The following is a 16,324-nucleotide window of genomic DNA, read 5'->3' as shown; positions in this document are numbered from 1 at the left end:
AAAAAGAGTTTAAATTCTGCCCTCCTGTCCCAGTTTTGGTGAGATAGAATTACAGGCACGCCATGGGCTGCAGGCCATTAGCAGTTTTGAGTCATCCAGGGCGCCTGACTCAAGATGGCTCACAAGTGTATCCAATGCTTTGTCCTAAACAATATACATTTGCTGGGCTAAGTGTAACATTATATATTTTATATTTGCATTAGTGCTTCATGAAAACCATTTTAATTTCAACAGATGAGTACTCTCTTATCTTCCCAATTCACTTCTCTGCTGGGGAAAGGTCATAGAATCATAGAACTACTGAGGTTGGAGGAGACTTTTGAGATCATCACGTTCAATTGATCCCCTAGAGCTCACAATCCCACTTTACCGCTAAGCTAATTGGGTCACTGGGTAATAAGCTACTGCTAGTTTAGCCCCAGATAGGGGCTAAATGTAGATATCTGCTAAATAAGAGTGTTATGTCAGTGCAGGTAAAGAAGTATCCTCCAAAAGTCAGTCTATCAGATTCTCTAATCTAGTTTCTCCAGTGGACATTCATATCCAAGGTAACTAGAAACGAGCACTTAATAGATGCAGCATGCTCCCATATCAAGACTATTAAAGAAGTACATTGCTAAAGACTTAGAATTGTACTGGATCCCTGTGAAGTTGCCACCTAACTCCAAAGAACCCAGCACACTTATTTTTTTTTAAATGCCATATGACAAAGTAAAGACTGGCTGCAAATGGGACTGCATACTGTAAAACAAAAGCAAAAATGTAGGCTGAAAGGAGCTTTTGGAGATCATTAGTCCAGACTTCTCCTCAAGGTAGGTTGGGTTGCTTTAGGGCCTTGTCCACACAAGTTTTAAAAACTTCCAGAGATTGAGGTCTGTTTTTTAAGCAACCTAGCACAGTGCTTAACCTTGCTCCTTGTGAAAAGCTGCCTCCTTACATGCAACAGAAATTTCATTCATTGCCTCTTATGGTCACTGTCCCCTGCTGTGTTGCTGTGTACCATCCAGGAGAGCTGTGTTCTGGCTCCTCTACTACTGCAAGAAGCTTCCTGTGGTACCTTCTCTCTGATCGCCTGGCAATAAAAGATTCTCCAGCACCTCAGTGGCTTCCCAATCAACACTGCATTTTCTTGACCTTCTTGTTTAAGAGTACTGCACATCCTTTTCCACAGTGCTCCTTTTCCAGAGTGCTAGCAGCCACGCTGTGGTGTCACACCGGGTAATGCCAAACCAGGTGCAGGACTTCTGCTGAACTATCTGTGTAAAGAGTATCACAGAATCACAGAATCACCAAGGTTGGAAGAGACCTCAAAGATCATCAAGTCCAACCTGTCACCACAGACCTCATGACTAAACTATGGCTCCAGGTGCCACGTCCAATCCCCTCTTGAACATCTGTAATTTAAACAATATTTAAACAGAATTTTAAGACAGTCCTGCCATAAGAAACATAAGCCTAAACAAGGTGTGACAAGAAAGGCAAGCTACTAAAAAAGAGGCCAGTTAAGTTTTGAGCAGGATTCAGAGAGAGTATAAAGACAAACACAAATTCAGAAGCTTCTCTTCAAGGTGTGGGAGACAAATAATTGAGAGACTCAAATCCAGGAATGGGTGATAGGGATGAAGAAAGGAATAGTATTAGACGGTTACTTGGCCATAAGGCATAAGAGTAGAAGAATGATTGAAAGCAAAATAAGGTTATGTACAACCTTAGGCACGCAGCTCACCTCTTCGTTCAGTTATTTATTTTTTTTCACTTCAGAGATTTCAATTAGGCAAAATCAAAGATATCACAAGCCACTTACTTATAAAAAGGTGTTCAAAAGAAAAACTACTGGAGTCTGTTGGAGCTACCTGACAAAGAGGAGTTCAATAATCCTCTACTGCACTTGAGCAATGAGGATTGAGAAGTATAACGTCAAAATACAAATAATGAAAAGAAATAGGTATGTGCCTGAAAGGAAATCTTAAATTCATCATGCTAAGCTTTCAAAGACAAACTTTAAACAAAATGGAGGTAACTGAAAATACTTATTAATTTTGCTTGAGAGCAAAATGAACCTCTCAGGCCTTTAGGCAGTAGAGAATTATGTGGTCTTTTGAACTGAAGAAGTGCAAACTGTAGAGGATCAGAATGAATAAATGTTAAGATGTCATTCTTGAAAGGCCTTTATGAATCTATTCAATGTCAACATTTTTGAGACTTCTCACACAGAAATGGTGCATTTGTTATAGGGTTTTACACCTTGCAGTGTAAGTTAAAAAAAAATTAAAGGATGTATTTATGCATTAAAGAACAGAGGTGGAAACAAATATATGCATGAGAATTTATAGCAGGTATAAACAAACATTTTAAGTTAGGCTGAAAAAAAAAACTCACACAAAACCCCCAACAAACTGATAACTTTCAGCTAGATCATACTAAAGAAATGATTAATGTTTTCCACTCAGCATTTTTCAAGTGCTGAAAATTAAGTTTTGTTAGTAGTGCTTTCTCCCTCAATTTATGCAAAGACTTGAAATGTAGAACTCATTTAGTCCTTATAGCAAGAAGGACTTGCTATCATTAAAAAAGGCATTAGTAAGCAATTGGATGGAAGAACAGTTCCCTAAATTTGTAAAGATGATTCCAGCACTACTGCTACCTCTCTCGCAGATGGGACAAGAGTGGCATCCAATATGCATACATCTGAAGAACATTTCTGAAGTTCTGGTGCCACCCCTGCTGCAAAGACCTGCTCCCTGAATAGAAATTTTCTCCACGTTTTAGTCTTTATTCAGGCTACAAAAATGATAGTAGCTCTGGAGAAACCCTTTGCTTGATATGATGGGAAGGTATGAAGAGAATCCATCTCCATTGCAAAAGTTCTTTCTGTGCTGTTGAGTAGGACTGCCAACAAAAACCAGACGCCCTTGGCTGAGGATCTCCATACATATCAAGGTAGGAATCCAACTCCATATGCAAATGTATTTTCCCCTGTGAGCCAAAGTTAAGCAGAAGATGGGTATAACTTTCAGTATCTAGTATATTTCTTATAATATTCTAAAAATAATTTCTGAACACTGATTATTTGGTCTAAGCCTGTAATCCTCTTTAGGAGTAAGATTCATAGGGTATAAATAGCTTACTGACAGGGGAAAAAAATCAATTTCATTATGTGGCAACCTGTAAAGCTAACTACATCTTCTTGTGAAAAGAAAAAGATAAGGAGACATAAAGAAGCTGACTCTAATTGACACCTGTACTACAATAATCTGCAACAGTACTTCAGGAGGAACAAAAAACAGGTTTAGTCATGCCCTTCTTTTCTTGTAACAGATCCAAAAAAAGGTTTCAATGTCTTTATTAAATGACATATTTTTACTTCTTTATTGAATCCTTTATTTCATCTCTTTTATCCTTTCCTTTCTGCTTTTTTGATCAATTGCTAAAATTACTTAGCAGAATTTCACATCAGGTAATACAACACTTTCATCAGCATGAGATATGTTGGAGAAAGGAGCTTAAAAGGCCAGCTATTATGTGCAGTTCTTAAGCTAGTATTTCCTACAGACAAAATATGTTCATAGTTACAGCTGGGAAGAGGCCAAATTGGATTTAATCTATCAATTTTTGAAGTTACTTGTTTCTGCAACTAATCAAAGCCCATCTTTGTTCCAAATATAATGTTGTCTAATGTCAGGTATATTGAGGACTCCAAAATGAGCAAATAAAGTGGACCTCCAATGTAGCGACAGCTAAAATGAAGACAGAAGTGAAAATACAGAGTGGGTAGTAACGACAAAGTCATGAAAAAGTAAATAAATTCATTTAAAAGTGTAAAAGCACAAGGGAAAAAGTGTGGAGTTGGGAAGACAACTCAAAAAGAACAGCTACTGCCCTATCCTCAGCAGCAATGGAGGTTCCCATTTCCCCACGTGAGTAGTAAATCGCTAGTGTACACATGCACAACAGAAACCCACACTTGTCTAGAAGCAGGTTAACCTTTCTCCTTATTTACTGTTTGTATCAGCCAGTAAATAATTGTTGCATACTCATAAATTCAGTAAAGTCTTGCTTGCAAGTCTCTGTGAATGGCAAAGATGTTAAAACAAAAGTATAACTGTCCAAGAAGAGTAAAGAAAATAAAAAGTATTGTTTGATTTAATAATACTACAATTTTTAAAATAAGAAAATTGAGGTGGTTTTCAGGTTTCACAAAGGATAAAAAACTGTGCCACAATGGAAAATCAGTTCATATTTTTAAGCCTGAACGTTGATAGAGCAGCATTTTTCAGGCTGACTTGTTTTCAAGCTGCTTGTATAGCAACATCAAGAGACAATAGAGAAGAGCACAGCTTTTCCCTTTAGGGCTAACACTGTATGTAGACATTACAGAAATATCATTATCAAAAGCTTTAGTGTCACAGCAAGATCACCAGCAATCTACAAAGGTTGACTAGGCAGGGTGACAGGCTTAAGACCTTATCTACAAATCAATTTGTATGGCATTCAGTTTTCAGTTCTCCTTTTCCTGAATACAGCAATTCCAGTATGTTGACAATCCTCAGCAGAAAAAAGCCAATTTCTATTTTAAAGTTCCCCTGTTTAGTCTACCCTTGATGTAAGCTTACTTAAATGTTTATTAATATTAAACAAACAAACAAAACAAAAACAAACATAAACTTGCATCTGAGAGCTGTAGATTTGGAAGGGGCTGTGTACCAAATCTCACTAATTCACAAGTTTTATTTTACTAAGTAGATTGAAATCCTGAACGAAATACTTACAAACGATCCTTTAATACAAGACTCTTAATAAAAACCACTCTTCTTTCACCTGTAAGGAAATACGAATGCTAAGTATAGTCATGTTCATGTTTGGGGGTTTCTGCTAAGTTAAGAAAAGTAATACCCCGTGTGTAAAGGCAGGTTCTCACCTATGTGTTGCAAATAAGTGCATGTACGCAATTCCCATCAATTGAAATGAGGCACGTGCAGTTACATTCTTGAGTTTTGCTCTGCAGGGGAGTCACAACTCTCATTAAAATATAATATGCTCCACAATGAATAGAGTTAAGTGCTCATTATAATGTAATAAGCAGTAATTATCACACAACAGCCCTGTGGAGTAAACTCATTGCACTGCAAGAATGTTATACTTTTTTGTTTGGTTTTAAAACCAAACCAAACCAAAACATAAATAGGAGCTTCTCCTGATTCAGTTGAGAACTAGGAAACATATAAAGCATGTTGCCATGACATAGTACATTTGACCAAAAACATTACCATAATGTAACAACACAAGCCAAACTGACTTAGTAGCACAGTGGGAATTAATAGCTTTAGGAAATCACTCCTCACATGACCTTACATAGCCTTAAGCATCTCAAGTCACAGTGCACGGCTATAGTCAACAAAGCTCTTCCTCCTGGCATTGCTTCAGAGGTATTTACAAATCTCCTGAATAGTTTCTGGCTAGGAGGCTAGTTTTCAGAGGCATCTAAAAAATAACATCTCTGTAGTCACCTTTTCCATTCATCTTCCTCACGGCTAAAGAAAGATTATCACAATAAAGGTGCCCTATTTTTCTTTCCCCATATCCAGCCTGTTGCTTCTCCCATTTTCACTGCATTAGATCTGGAACTTGCCAAACATTCATATAAAATGGCAGAGGTCTCTAATCTGGAAGAAAATTAATAGAAGGGAAAAACAAAACAAACCCAGAAATACATGCAAAAAAAATCACAAACAAACAAAAAACTAGGGGGGAAAAAACCAACCAAAAAACCCACAAAACCCAAAAAACCAACATAGACACTAAATGAAAACCCAACCAGTACAAAATAGTAACTACTTGTTGGCAAAGTCATCTTGCATACATTTTCCATAAGCTCCTCTACATTCTCAAGTGTATCTCAGGGTAAGATACACTTTCAGTATCAATTCCCTTCTCCTGAAGAGGTCAAGAGGTCTCCAACATGCTTGTTATTAGCATGACGCAGTTTTCTGAGCTGAACCTAAGAAACAGAAAGGCCTCCTCCAGGACAATATTTCTGTACTCCCTCTAAATCTACAGTGTCCAATTCACAGCATTCCAAGAGACCCTACCAGAATATGTTTGTGGCCCAGCACCAAGCCAGGGATCTACGATACTCTGTCAGAACTGTTCACCTATAACCTACACACATCCTCCAAGCCCATAATGTGCATGTGAAGAGGTTGCTGCTGTTTGAAGACACTTCTGGCAGCAGGTCACATCATCTGCTTCAGGAACAGGAACTATCTTCCCACCATGCTGCTCCCTGAGGCAACTCTGGGGCACTCACCACATTAATAGACCATAACACTTACACCGAGGGTAGCTGTCCTGATAATATACAGAATAACAAATAAACCCAGCTCATTTAGGAAATATTAGACCTCACATGACACAGTTGTACTATGAATAGTTTGCAGTCTGTATCTGACACTGAAAGAAGCGACCAGATAGAAATGTTGAGCACCACTCAAAAACACATTTGCCTGCAGATGTCTTACCACTTTTAAAAAACACTTAGAAGGCTTTCCAATAAAAACTACATTGGTTTTCAAAGCATTAGTTGTCCTCTCACTGAAAATGAATGAGTGCAAGAATGAACATTACATTTCTTCAGCAGTTTTCTGAAAGAAGTCTTAGAGCAGAACTTTAATATAAAAAAAAACAAAAAACAAACCACCACAAACCCAAGCAAACAAAACTTAACATACAATGCTAAATGAACTGATCATTTTACACCTTCTGCCATGCAAATATGAAAATATACGAGATCTCTCTAGGCTAAATTGGCAAGATAAGAACTCTAATCTCAAATTCCCTACTATGAATACACAAATTCATGCTTTAAGGGATGGCAAATATGTAACAAATTTTATTCATCAGCAAAGTGTGTGGAAATCGCATTTAATAAATGACGTGTAGCTTTTGTTTTATGACTCCAGTAAGAAGACATAACATATATTATAAAGAACAATATGTAAAACATGAACTAGATAGTGATTGAGCCAGATATAAGTTAGTTTCCTTTTCATTTTTAAATACTGGCAGTTCCCACAGGCAGTTAATAGCTGCCATACTACAGTGCTGCTCACATGCCCTAGTTTTATTTCAATTCTCCTGAAAGCCACGATTCTACACTTAGAAGAGTCAACAGTTCCAAGGTGCTAATACAATATGTCATTGTTAAAAATACCTTCTTGCAGTCAAATTAAATCTTTCTCACTATTGCACAAACTAAAGGAGCTACCTCCCTTTTAGCAGCTACTTGTTCCTTCAAATATGCACAAACACATGCATAGGCACTCCAACACCATCAAAATTAATAGCAACACTTTCCATCTCCTATCATCATTGCTATGCTATTAATTTTTTTACTAATTATAGGAAAGTTCCTTTGTTGAAGGAACACTTGTATTTTCAAATAGCATACGATTCACCGGGACAGGCTCTCAAAGCCAGATCTGAGTATCTCAGATGCTTGCCCTACTACAGAGAAGGTCACTATGTTATTTTAATTATTTGTACAATCAATTCAAGTACCATCAACAATAGAAAGCTGGACCAACACCTAGCCAGAAATCCATTCAAATCCAAAGGTGTAACTTTGGCATAACAGTATATTACTTACTTGATTGAGTGATCTAACCACATAATATTATTTAAAATAAGTAATTTAATTATGGAAATACACCTTTTCACCTGTAAAAATAAGTAGGCATGGGTCACAAAATAATTCATTGTACTGCTGCAGGATATGATCACTAAGTTTTACATTCTTTTTTAAAGCATCACTTTAAACTCAAACCATTCTGTGATTCTATGATACACCTGGACATACCAAAACAAAGAGTCAGAGAGTCTATTATTTTCAACAGAAATACTTCACAGGAAGAAGACAAGATAGACAGATTAGTGGACCTACATTTAGGCATGTAGTTCAGGTCAAACTACCTATGTCACCAGCAGGAAGAAGCAGGTTTCTCCACAGAACAGTCAAAAACAAATCAAGTGTAAGATCCCATCACAGTGAAAGAAAAACCTGAAGCTGGCTGATTTGCAATGCCAGCTCTACCTCCCACAGCTGATGAAGGAACTAGACAAGGACACAGCAGCGCCTGCTTCCACCTTCACGCCCATCCTACTGCCTCACTCCTCCCATCTGCTAAAATCAAGGCAATGTGACTGATTATCCCTCTTGTAAAGTACTTTGAGAATTCAGGGTTACAATACTGCACAGACACAAAAAACCTCACAGGTTGCTACAGTCTTATGGCAGAAATGTAGCCAGTACCTGAGCTAACGAGTATTTTTATACAACACTTTACAGATACCCTTTAAAATTTGTCCATGTAAGCACTGGATAAACCTAGGTAAGGTGAAGTAAGGGTGGAAAAACTTGTCCATAAACTAAACACGTCCCATTACAAGAATATTTGCTTAAAAGAAGCAGTTTCATGAATAGTGATGAATCAGTGTTATGTAATAACACACTACTAACAAACCCAGCCTTAACTCTGCTCAAGTTTGAAGAAATTCTACAAAGATATAAATGCAATTTCCATCATGCAAAATCACAATTCTTACAGGTCTCAGGCATCTGTTCAATGTGTTTTCAGTATACAAGAACTGCAGATGTGCAAATGCCTAACAGTTACTTGTAGAGAATGGAATGGAATGGAATGGAATGGAGTGGAGTGGAGTGGAGTGGAGTGGAGTGGAGTGGAGTGGAATGGAATGGAATGGAATGGAATAGAATAGAATAGAATAGAATAGAATAGAATAGAATAGAATAGAATAGAATAGAATAGAATAGAATAGGTTGGAAGAGACCTTTGAGATCATCACGTCCAACCTACCATCCAAGACTATCTAATCAACTAAACCATGGCACCAAGCACCCCATCATCTTAGAGCTGCATAGCTATGTTGTTCTGTTAGTGTTCAATGCACAAAGACATTTAAAACCAAGCCAAACCCAAAACAACAACTTCTTCCTCCCCTAAACAAACTGCAGGAGACTTGGGAGATTTGAACAAAGTGTAGTAACTGTAGCAAGTGTAGCATTAGCTCAGCATCTTCAAATCCTCAACTGGTTTTATTTAAGTTTCTGTTGATTCTCCATCTGCATAGAGATCACTTCAAAAAAGGAATTGTACATTATTTAAAGCATCTTAGTACCAGTAGTTTGTCTGATAAAGTCCAGTTTTGGAGGAAAAAAAAAAATGCATTCTGTCAGTCTGTCTTCTTTCTGCCTTAGAGAAAAACAGAGTTTTTTTTGGCTCCAAATTCAGGAGATTCTTAAAAATTCTACTGTGGTTCTTGTATTGGATTTTCAAATTCCATATAGCTTCATTTACTGGAAACCAAGAGCACAATTTTGCTTATAATCAAAACCAATTTACAGAACAATGGTGACATTAACACTTCAGTATTAGGCTTGTCACTGTTCCTTTAAAACAGTATTGTACAATATTCATTCTGTAATTATCATGCATGTAAATATTATGTAATACAGGAAGTTGCAGTTCGCTTCAGACCAGTGCCTAAGAATTCCTGTCAAAGAAATGGTGTAATTAAAGCACTTCAATTTATCACTGGACTATACTCTCTTTAAAATAGAACTTTTTTTTCACTATGATTAATGCTAGAGATATTTACATGCTGCAATAGAAAGCCTTTGTAGGCAATTTTGGGGTTCCCATATTATTTCTGCTTATGACCTTCATATATGTGTTTCCTTCCTCTAAGATAAATAGAATCTCTTCTATTAATAGAAACACTTTATGTATTTTTTTTTCTATGTATATACTTCCCTTCCTGTCATGTCATTTACCACCTCTAGTTTGCATTGCCTACAAGCAAACTGTGCACCAAGCTGTCATGACAGCTGATTTAGCTTAGGTCCCTTTGCAGGAAAGGTCTGCCAGAGCTAACTATCTGTTAACTGTCCAAGCAGGAGATCATGATCATCTGTAGGGAAAAAAATTACTCACTGGCATTTAGCTGGTTTGATTCAATCTGATAACACTGATAATTTTCAGAACTATTTGTAGTAACAGAAATGTAGATCCTAGACAGAGTTCAACCTTTCAGTCATGGAACAGGATGTTTCATACTCTTCAAATTTCATTTATCAGCCTGAGATGTACATCGAAGCCTTCCATGCTGAGAGCTAACAATTCAATTACTCACATTTTAAATGTGTTTATTTCTAGATATTGATAAATATCCAGTCCTTATTAAAACCAGTGATTGAAGCTAGACTGACTGCAGAGAGAAAGTTGTTTGGTTTTGTTTTCTTATCATCACTTTTAAATACAGATTGTTCCCTGAAAGTTATTACATAAATACTATGTACTGCAGGAATGTTAGTACTGGTACAGTACAGTAACACCTATACCTCTCTGGCATGCATTTGCACACACTTACTTTGGATGTTAAAGACATTTATCCCCAGTTGTTTTATAACACTGCATTATGTTCACCAGAACTATTACAAGGTAGCATAGCATGCACCAACAAAGTCGTTGGCTTGGAGTACATTACAGGGAAAAAACCACTAGGCAACAGCAATTTTAATGTAGGCAGTAAAGAAAAATGCTCTTAAACTATCAAAGTATTAAAACTTTGAACAGTATTTTGTCCTAATAGCAGGGTTAGCACTCCTATCATTTTGTCCTAGTACCAGGGCCAGCACTCCTTTTCTAGTGAAGACTTATCAGATCCTCTGCACCTAAAAGTGGAAGGAAACTAATTTTGAAACTCATTTATAAATGGTTCAGTCAGCGGCATAGTGCCCCTGAAGTCATGGTTCTGCACTGGATCTGCTCCTATTTAAAGGAGTCCAGTCTATTTCTCCTCTCATTTTTTAGAGGGAGAAGCTGACTGAATGGGTTGGGATTGTTTGTCGTTAGGTGTTGGTTGGTTGGTTAGTTGGTTGGTTGGTTGGTAGGTTGGTTGGTTGGGGTTTTTTTCTGTTTGATAGTTTGTTTTTCAGAGTTATGTACTGGAGTCCTTGAGTAGGATGATTAGTAATTTTAACCAACTACAAAAGAAAACTATTACTCTGTTCCCACAAATCTGCATAAAAACCAATCAATCTAACAAACGAAACCAAAAAACCCAACCACGCACACAACAGCCAACAACAACAAGCAACACCAATTTGCATTAGTCAACTATAACATATCATATGTTCTTCAGAAAAGCCTGAAATTCTCAGTCAAAGGTGATAGAGTAGGTTAGGGAGGTATTTATTTCTCTAAAGCAGTGCTCTTACCTTTATAGTTAGGCAAAATGTCAAACATATGCCAAATTTTTAAATTAATTTAATATTTCCACTTAAGACAAGTACTTGCTACCATCCAGGAGAAGAAAGGCCTCAGTGTTTTCACACAACTGTATATGATTGCAGCATGGAAGTAAAGCTTTGGAAATATAGGAGCTATGCTTAGTGTCTTGGAATAAAAACTAAAATCTGTCTTGACCAGAGGCAGTGGTTTTAATAACCTGTGCTAACTGAAGTAGTTAATGTTACCTTTTCCCATTGTATTACTTTTGATCATGATAACTAATGGGACACTGATGATCATGGATTTATCCCAAACCTTAATCTGAATCTAAATGTAAGAAATGTTCATACTGCTTTAGAGAGACCCACTCAGGGAACCACACACAGGGATATAAACTTTCCACATTTCATTGGCTTCTGCACCCTGTCCTCCTTGGATCTTGTCACTTAGGTACACCAGATTCAGAAAGGCTGTTTTCAAAGATACACATTAGTTAAGTCATCTTGAGGAACTTGTTTTTTGCAAGAACACAGTTCCAAACAATTGGCAGTGCAATTGGCAAAAATGTCATGTGGACTACAGGCACATATTCGTTTTTGTTAATTAAGAAAGATGTTATGGGGGTGAGCTAGGAGGAAATGAAGAGAGGATTCATTTTGGGTTGTGCATTATTTACAATGGCATTTATACAAAGTAAAGTTGGGTCACTGCTTAAGCTTTAACAAGCAGATAAAGGTAAATCTGCAAGAGGTGGTTTATTTTGTTGTTGTTTTGGGGTTTGGGAGGTTTTTTTGATGGTGGTGTTTTTTTTCCCCCTGCAAGTTCAGTCCTCAGTTATCATGTAATACTACAAATATAGGAAAGAAAAAACAAAGCTGAAATTTCTATTCAAATACCAAGCTTAATGTGCTTCACATACAGTTTCACATGGCGTGCTTTTGTATAGAAAGGTTCATATACGTGAGACGAGCTGAAGAATCTGCCTGCCATCACCATTAAAATGCATCTACACGTTATTGCCGTTAAGCAGCAGGACTGTAGGTATTGCGAACCCGGTCACACACAAACACACACACACAGAGCGCCGCTACCTTTCCAAGCCTGTATTTTCTGAGTCCCTTTGTAATTGCCTCGAATAAGCAAACGCTATTCTACAGCACCACAAGGGTAAGGCTTATAGTATCAGCGATAACTTTAAGTGGACCCACTGCGATAGCATTAATCGAAAAAAATATTTTGCACTCTTTAGAAGGCTGCATTAGCAGCACGACCGTCCAGAAATATCCATGTTGCTAGATATTTAAGTGTTATTTTATTTAAGCCTTACCTTGGATGACTTGCCCTAACTGGTGACAAGGCACTTTAATTTATAAGAAGCAAAATGAGACTTTTCGCAGCGCTGGCCGCACAGCTGGTCGCAGTCCTCAGAGGCAGCCGGCCCCGACTCTACAACCCTCGCAACCCCCAACCCCGCGCCGCAGCTCCTGCAGCGCCGGCAGCGCGGCCCATTGGCTGCGCCGCTCGCCCGCCTCCGCTCCGCTCCCCGCCCGCCACACGCCCCCGGCCTTCTTTCATCTCGGTGTTGATTTCCCCTTCTCCAGCACTTCGTGGCTGCATTCACCTTCGTGCGCGCAATGGCAGACTCCGGCTAGTCCCGGTGCTGGAAAGAAAGCGCGATGCAGCCATCCCCTCCTCCATCCCTCCGACCATACATACCGGTATCACCGGTGCGGGCAGGCACATCTTTGTCCGGCAACTGCGCGGCTGCGAACCTCCCCCTTTCTTGCTACAGCTGCTGAAAGACGGTTCCGGCTTGGCGACAGCAAACCTCTAAATTCGGTGCCGGGGAGGGGGGCCGAGGGACGAGAGGGCTGGGCTGTCGGGTGAGAGGAATGCAGGGAAGGGGAGCACCGCCGAAAGCAGGCAGTACAGCATTGGTGGGGCACGCCGGCGATAAATTTTCCTATTTCTGTGCAAAGTCGTCACAGGCTGCTAAACATCCAACTGCTGGCTCCTTTATCAGCCAGCCACATGGTCCGACGGTGACTGCAAGATTCAGATTGAAGGATGCCTTTAATACCTTCTTCCACCCCTGCTGGAGCTTTCATATTGGCCACCCATCTGCTTCGAGATCAGCCCCGCTTCTTTAAAGACTGCCTGCTCTTTAACACCCTTGTATTCATATCACTACACAATAAACAGTGAGTTGGTGAATAATTTATGTCATTCAGGCTGCTCTGGATCAAGGCAGAATGGCTGATGCAGAAGTCATTCCACAATCTGGGCTTCTTATAACATCCTTACTCCAAATACACTTTATTTGGAATTAAGATTAATGTCATTCTCTTGATTTGGGGTTTCACTAATGGAGCAGAATCACAGAATGAACCAGGTTGGAAAAGATCTCAGAGATCATCAAGTCCAACCTATCACTCAACACCTTATGACTAACTAAACCATGGCTCCAAGTGCCACATCCAATCTTTTTTGAACACCTCCAGGGACGGTGAATCCACCACCTCCCTGGGCAGCTCATTCCAATGGCCAATTACTCTTTCTGTGAAGAGCTTTCTCCTAACCTCAAGCCTAAACTTCCCCTGGCACAGCTTGAGACTGTGTCCTCTTGTTCTGGTACTGGTTGCCTGGGAGAAGAGACCAATCCCCACCTGTCTACAACCTCCTTTCAGGTAGTTGTAGAGAGCAATTAGGTCTCCCCTGAGCCTCCTCTAGGCCAAACAACCCCAGCTCCCTCAGCCTTTCCTCATAGAGCTTGTGCTCATGACTTTTCACCAGCCTTATTTCCCTTCTCTGGACACGTTCAAGTATCTCAGTGACCTTCTAAAAACTGAGGGGCCCAGAACTGGACACTGTACTCAAGGTGTGGCCTAACCAGTGTTGAGTATAGAGGAAGAAAATTACTTTCCTGCTGCTGCTGGCCACACTATTTCTGATGCAAGTCAGGATGCCATTGGCCTTCTTGGCCACCTGGGCACACCACTGGCTCATGTTCAGCTGGCTGTCAACCAGTACCCCCAGGTCACTTTCTGCCTGGCTGCTCTCCAACCACTCTGTTCCCAGCCTATAGCACTGCATGGGGTTGTTGTGACCAAAGTGCAGCATCCAGAACTTGGACTTGTTAAATGCCATTGTGTTGGACTCTGTCCATCTGTCCAGCCTGGCAAGGTCCCTCTGCAGAGCCCTCCTACCCTCCAACAGATCAATACCTGCTCCCAACTTGGTGTCATCTGCAAACTTACTAATGGTGGACTCTATCTCCTTATCCAGATCATCAATAAAGATATTAAACAGGATAGGGCCCAACACTGATTTCTGGGGGACACCATGTAGTGAAGGATGCTTATGGTCAGGATTGTGCCCCAAACATTTGGGTAGGATATATTTCCCTGTGTGTTAACCCTCCTTTGTTCTCCCTCCTTTCTGGAGGTGGCAGGGGGGGATCCTGGCGCCACTGAGTCCAGGTAAACAGTCTACTTGGGTGTGGTCTCACCCCTGTAGTACACAAGAGGCAGGCAGGCTATATGTTTGTTTCCCTGGGTATAGCATATACTTAGGCTATATTTGGTAGGTGTCAGTTCATTGGTTAATGTTTGCGTTAGCAACAGATGCTTATTGGACCAGTATTCACTGGGGCAAACGGTAAATAGGGGTCGTTTGGTAAATGAGCCCCCCGCCTCGGTGTTGGAGCCTGTGTGTGTGTGCGTGCCAGTGCTTCGGGAGGCCTCGTGGTCCTTTGCCACCGTCACCCAGCTGCGTGCGGTGCCATGGACAGCACTCCGTGGGATCAACCGCTGCGTGATCCATCGTTGTAGGAGAAAACCTGGTAGCCCGTGTGAACCAGCGTTGCTGACCTGCCACGGCCCCCCTCCGAGCGAGGAACCTTTTGTATCCTGGGAGAGAGCAGCAGAGCCACGCGGTGCGGCCACGCGGCCGGCGCCATTTCCTGTCTCCTTATTACGGCACATCCGTGCCACGTTCTCTGGACTATAAACATTATTAAGGAAAGACTTCACGAAGTTCTCAGCTTCTGAGTAAGCCAAGCCCTTCTTTATAAAGCTTCAGTTAGGGTAGCGTTTAAATTGTTCCGGGTGGAGGGTTGCCGGTCACTGACCAACCCCTCCCCCACCACTCTCTGACTCAGTTTCGATTATAAGTTCTGTGAATCACTTTGATTTAAATGCCCATCCATAACATTCTGTAAAGATAGTTCCACTAACCGAATATTGATACCTGTGAAGGGTGACTGTAAATACCCCGTTACAGAGTTTGTACATATATATAAATAAACTTATATTTTCACTGATACATCTGCTGCTCATTTCTGAGGGCATATCCACTACACACCACTACTGACTAGCTGCCAGCTGGATGTGGCACCGTTCACCACTACTCTTTGGGCCCAGCCCTCCAGCCAGCTCTTAACCCAGCACAGAAAAGTGAGTAAAGCATCGGCCTCTGCTTATCCAACCTGCTACAGCAGTGTATTAAAAATTTAATTAACATACAAGTGAAGCCCTGGCACCATACCCTTCTGGTGCAGAGGAATCTAGCTTCCTGCCAGCAGGACATGTGCCCTGTAGTGAGCCATGAAACTACAGCCTGCTCCAACAGACCCAAAGTCCAGGGAGGAAACAGCAGGACAGAAGAGAAAGCTACTTGTTACCGGCATTATGGTTCAGTAGCAGCATCCAAAGTGTAAATGATGGGCACCCCATGTATAAGTGATCTAGACTGATAAAGGAGAGATGATATGAGTAATTCTAGAATTTAACATAACCAGAAGGGAAGTTGCTATACCACAGGATCACAGGATATTGAGGGTTGGAAGGGATCCCTGGGAGATCATCGAGTCCAAACCCCCTGCCAGAGCAGGACCACATAGCCATATAATCCAGTGCAGGTCACACAGGAACACATCCAGATGGGTCTTGAAAGCTTCCAGAGAAGGAGACTCCACAACCTGTCTAGGGAGCCTGTTCAGTGCTCTGTGACCCTTA

General features: G+C 40.4%; 1 protein-coding gene across 8 annotated transcripts in view; it reads right to left on the bottom strand.

The window, feature by feature from the left end:
* CDH18 (cadherin 18) overlaps positions 1 to 16,324 on the bottom strand; it is a 279,170-nt gene that overhangs the window by 160,837 nt on the left and 102,009 nt on the right. For 3 of the 8 annotated variants that reach the window (XM_068161965.1, XM_068161973.1, XM_068161972.1), the window contains exon 1: positions 12,637 to 12,762. The gene's annotated coding sequence lies outside the window, so the exon portion shown is untranslated. Of the gene's footprint in view, positions 1 to 4,769; positions 4,819 to 5,835; positions 5,856 to 7,939; positions 8,125 to 12,636; positions 12,763 to 13,025; positions 13,053 to 16,324 lie in introns of those variants that run through there. The other 5 variants (XM_068161966.1, XM_068161969.1, XM_068161968.1 and 2 more) reach the window with 5 other exon arrangements.

This window comes from Melanerpes formicivorus, unplaced genomic scaffold (assembly GCF_026170545.1).
Source record: "Melanerpes formicivorus ecotype bairdi unplaced genomic scaffold, bMelFor1.0.p_v2 SCAF_61, whole genome shotgun sequence".
Lineage (NCBI taxonomy): Eukaryota > Metazoa > Chordata > Aves > Piciformes > Picidae > Melanerpes > Melanerpes formicivorus.
Note: the sequence above shows the minus strand (reverse complement) of the source record. Positions and strands in the feature narration are given on the sequence as shown.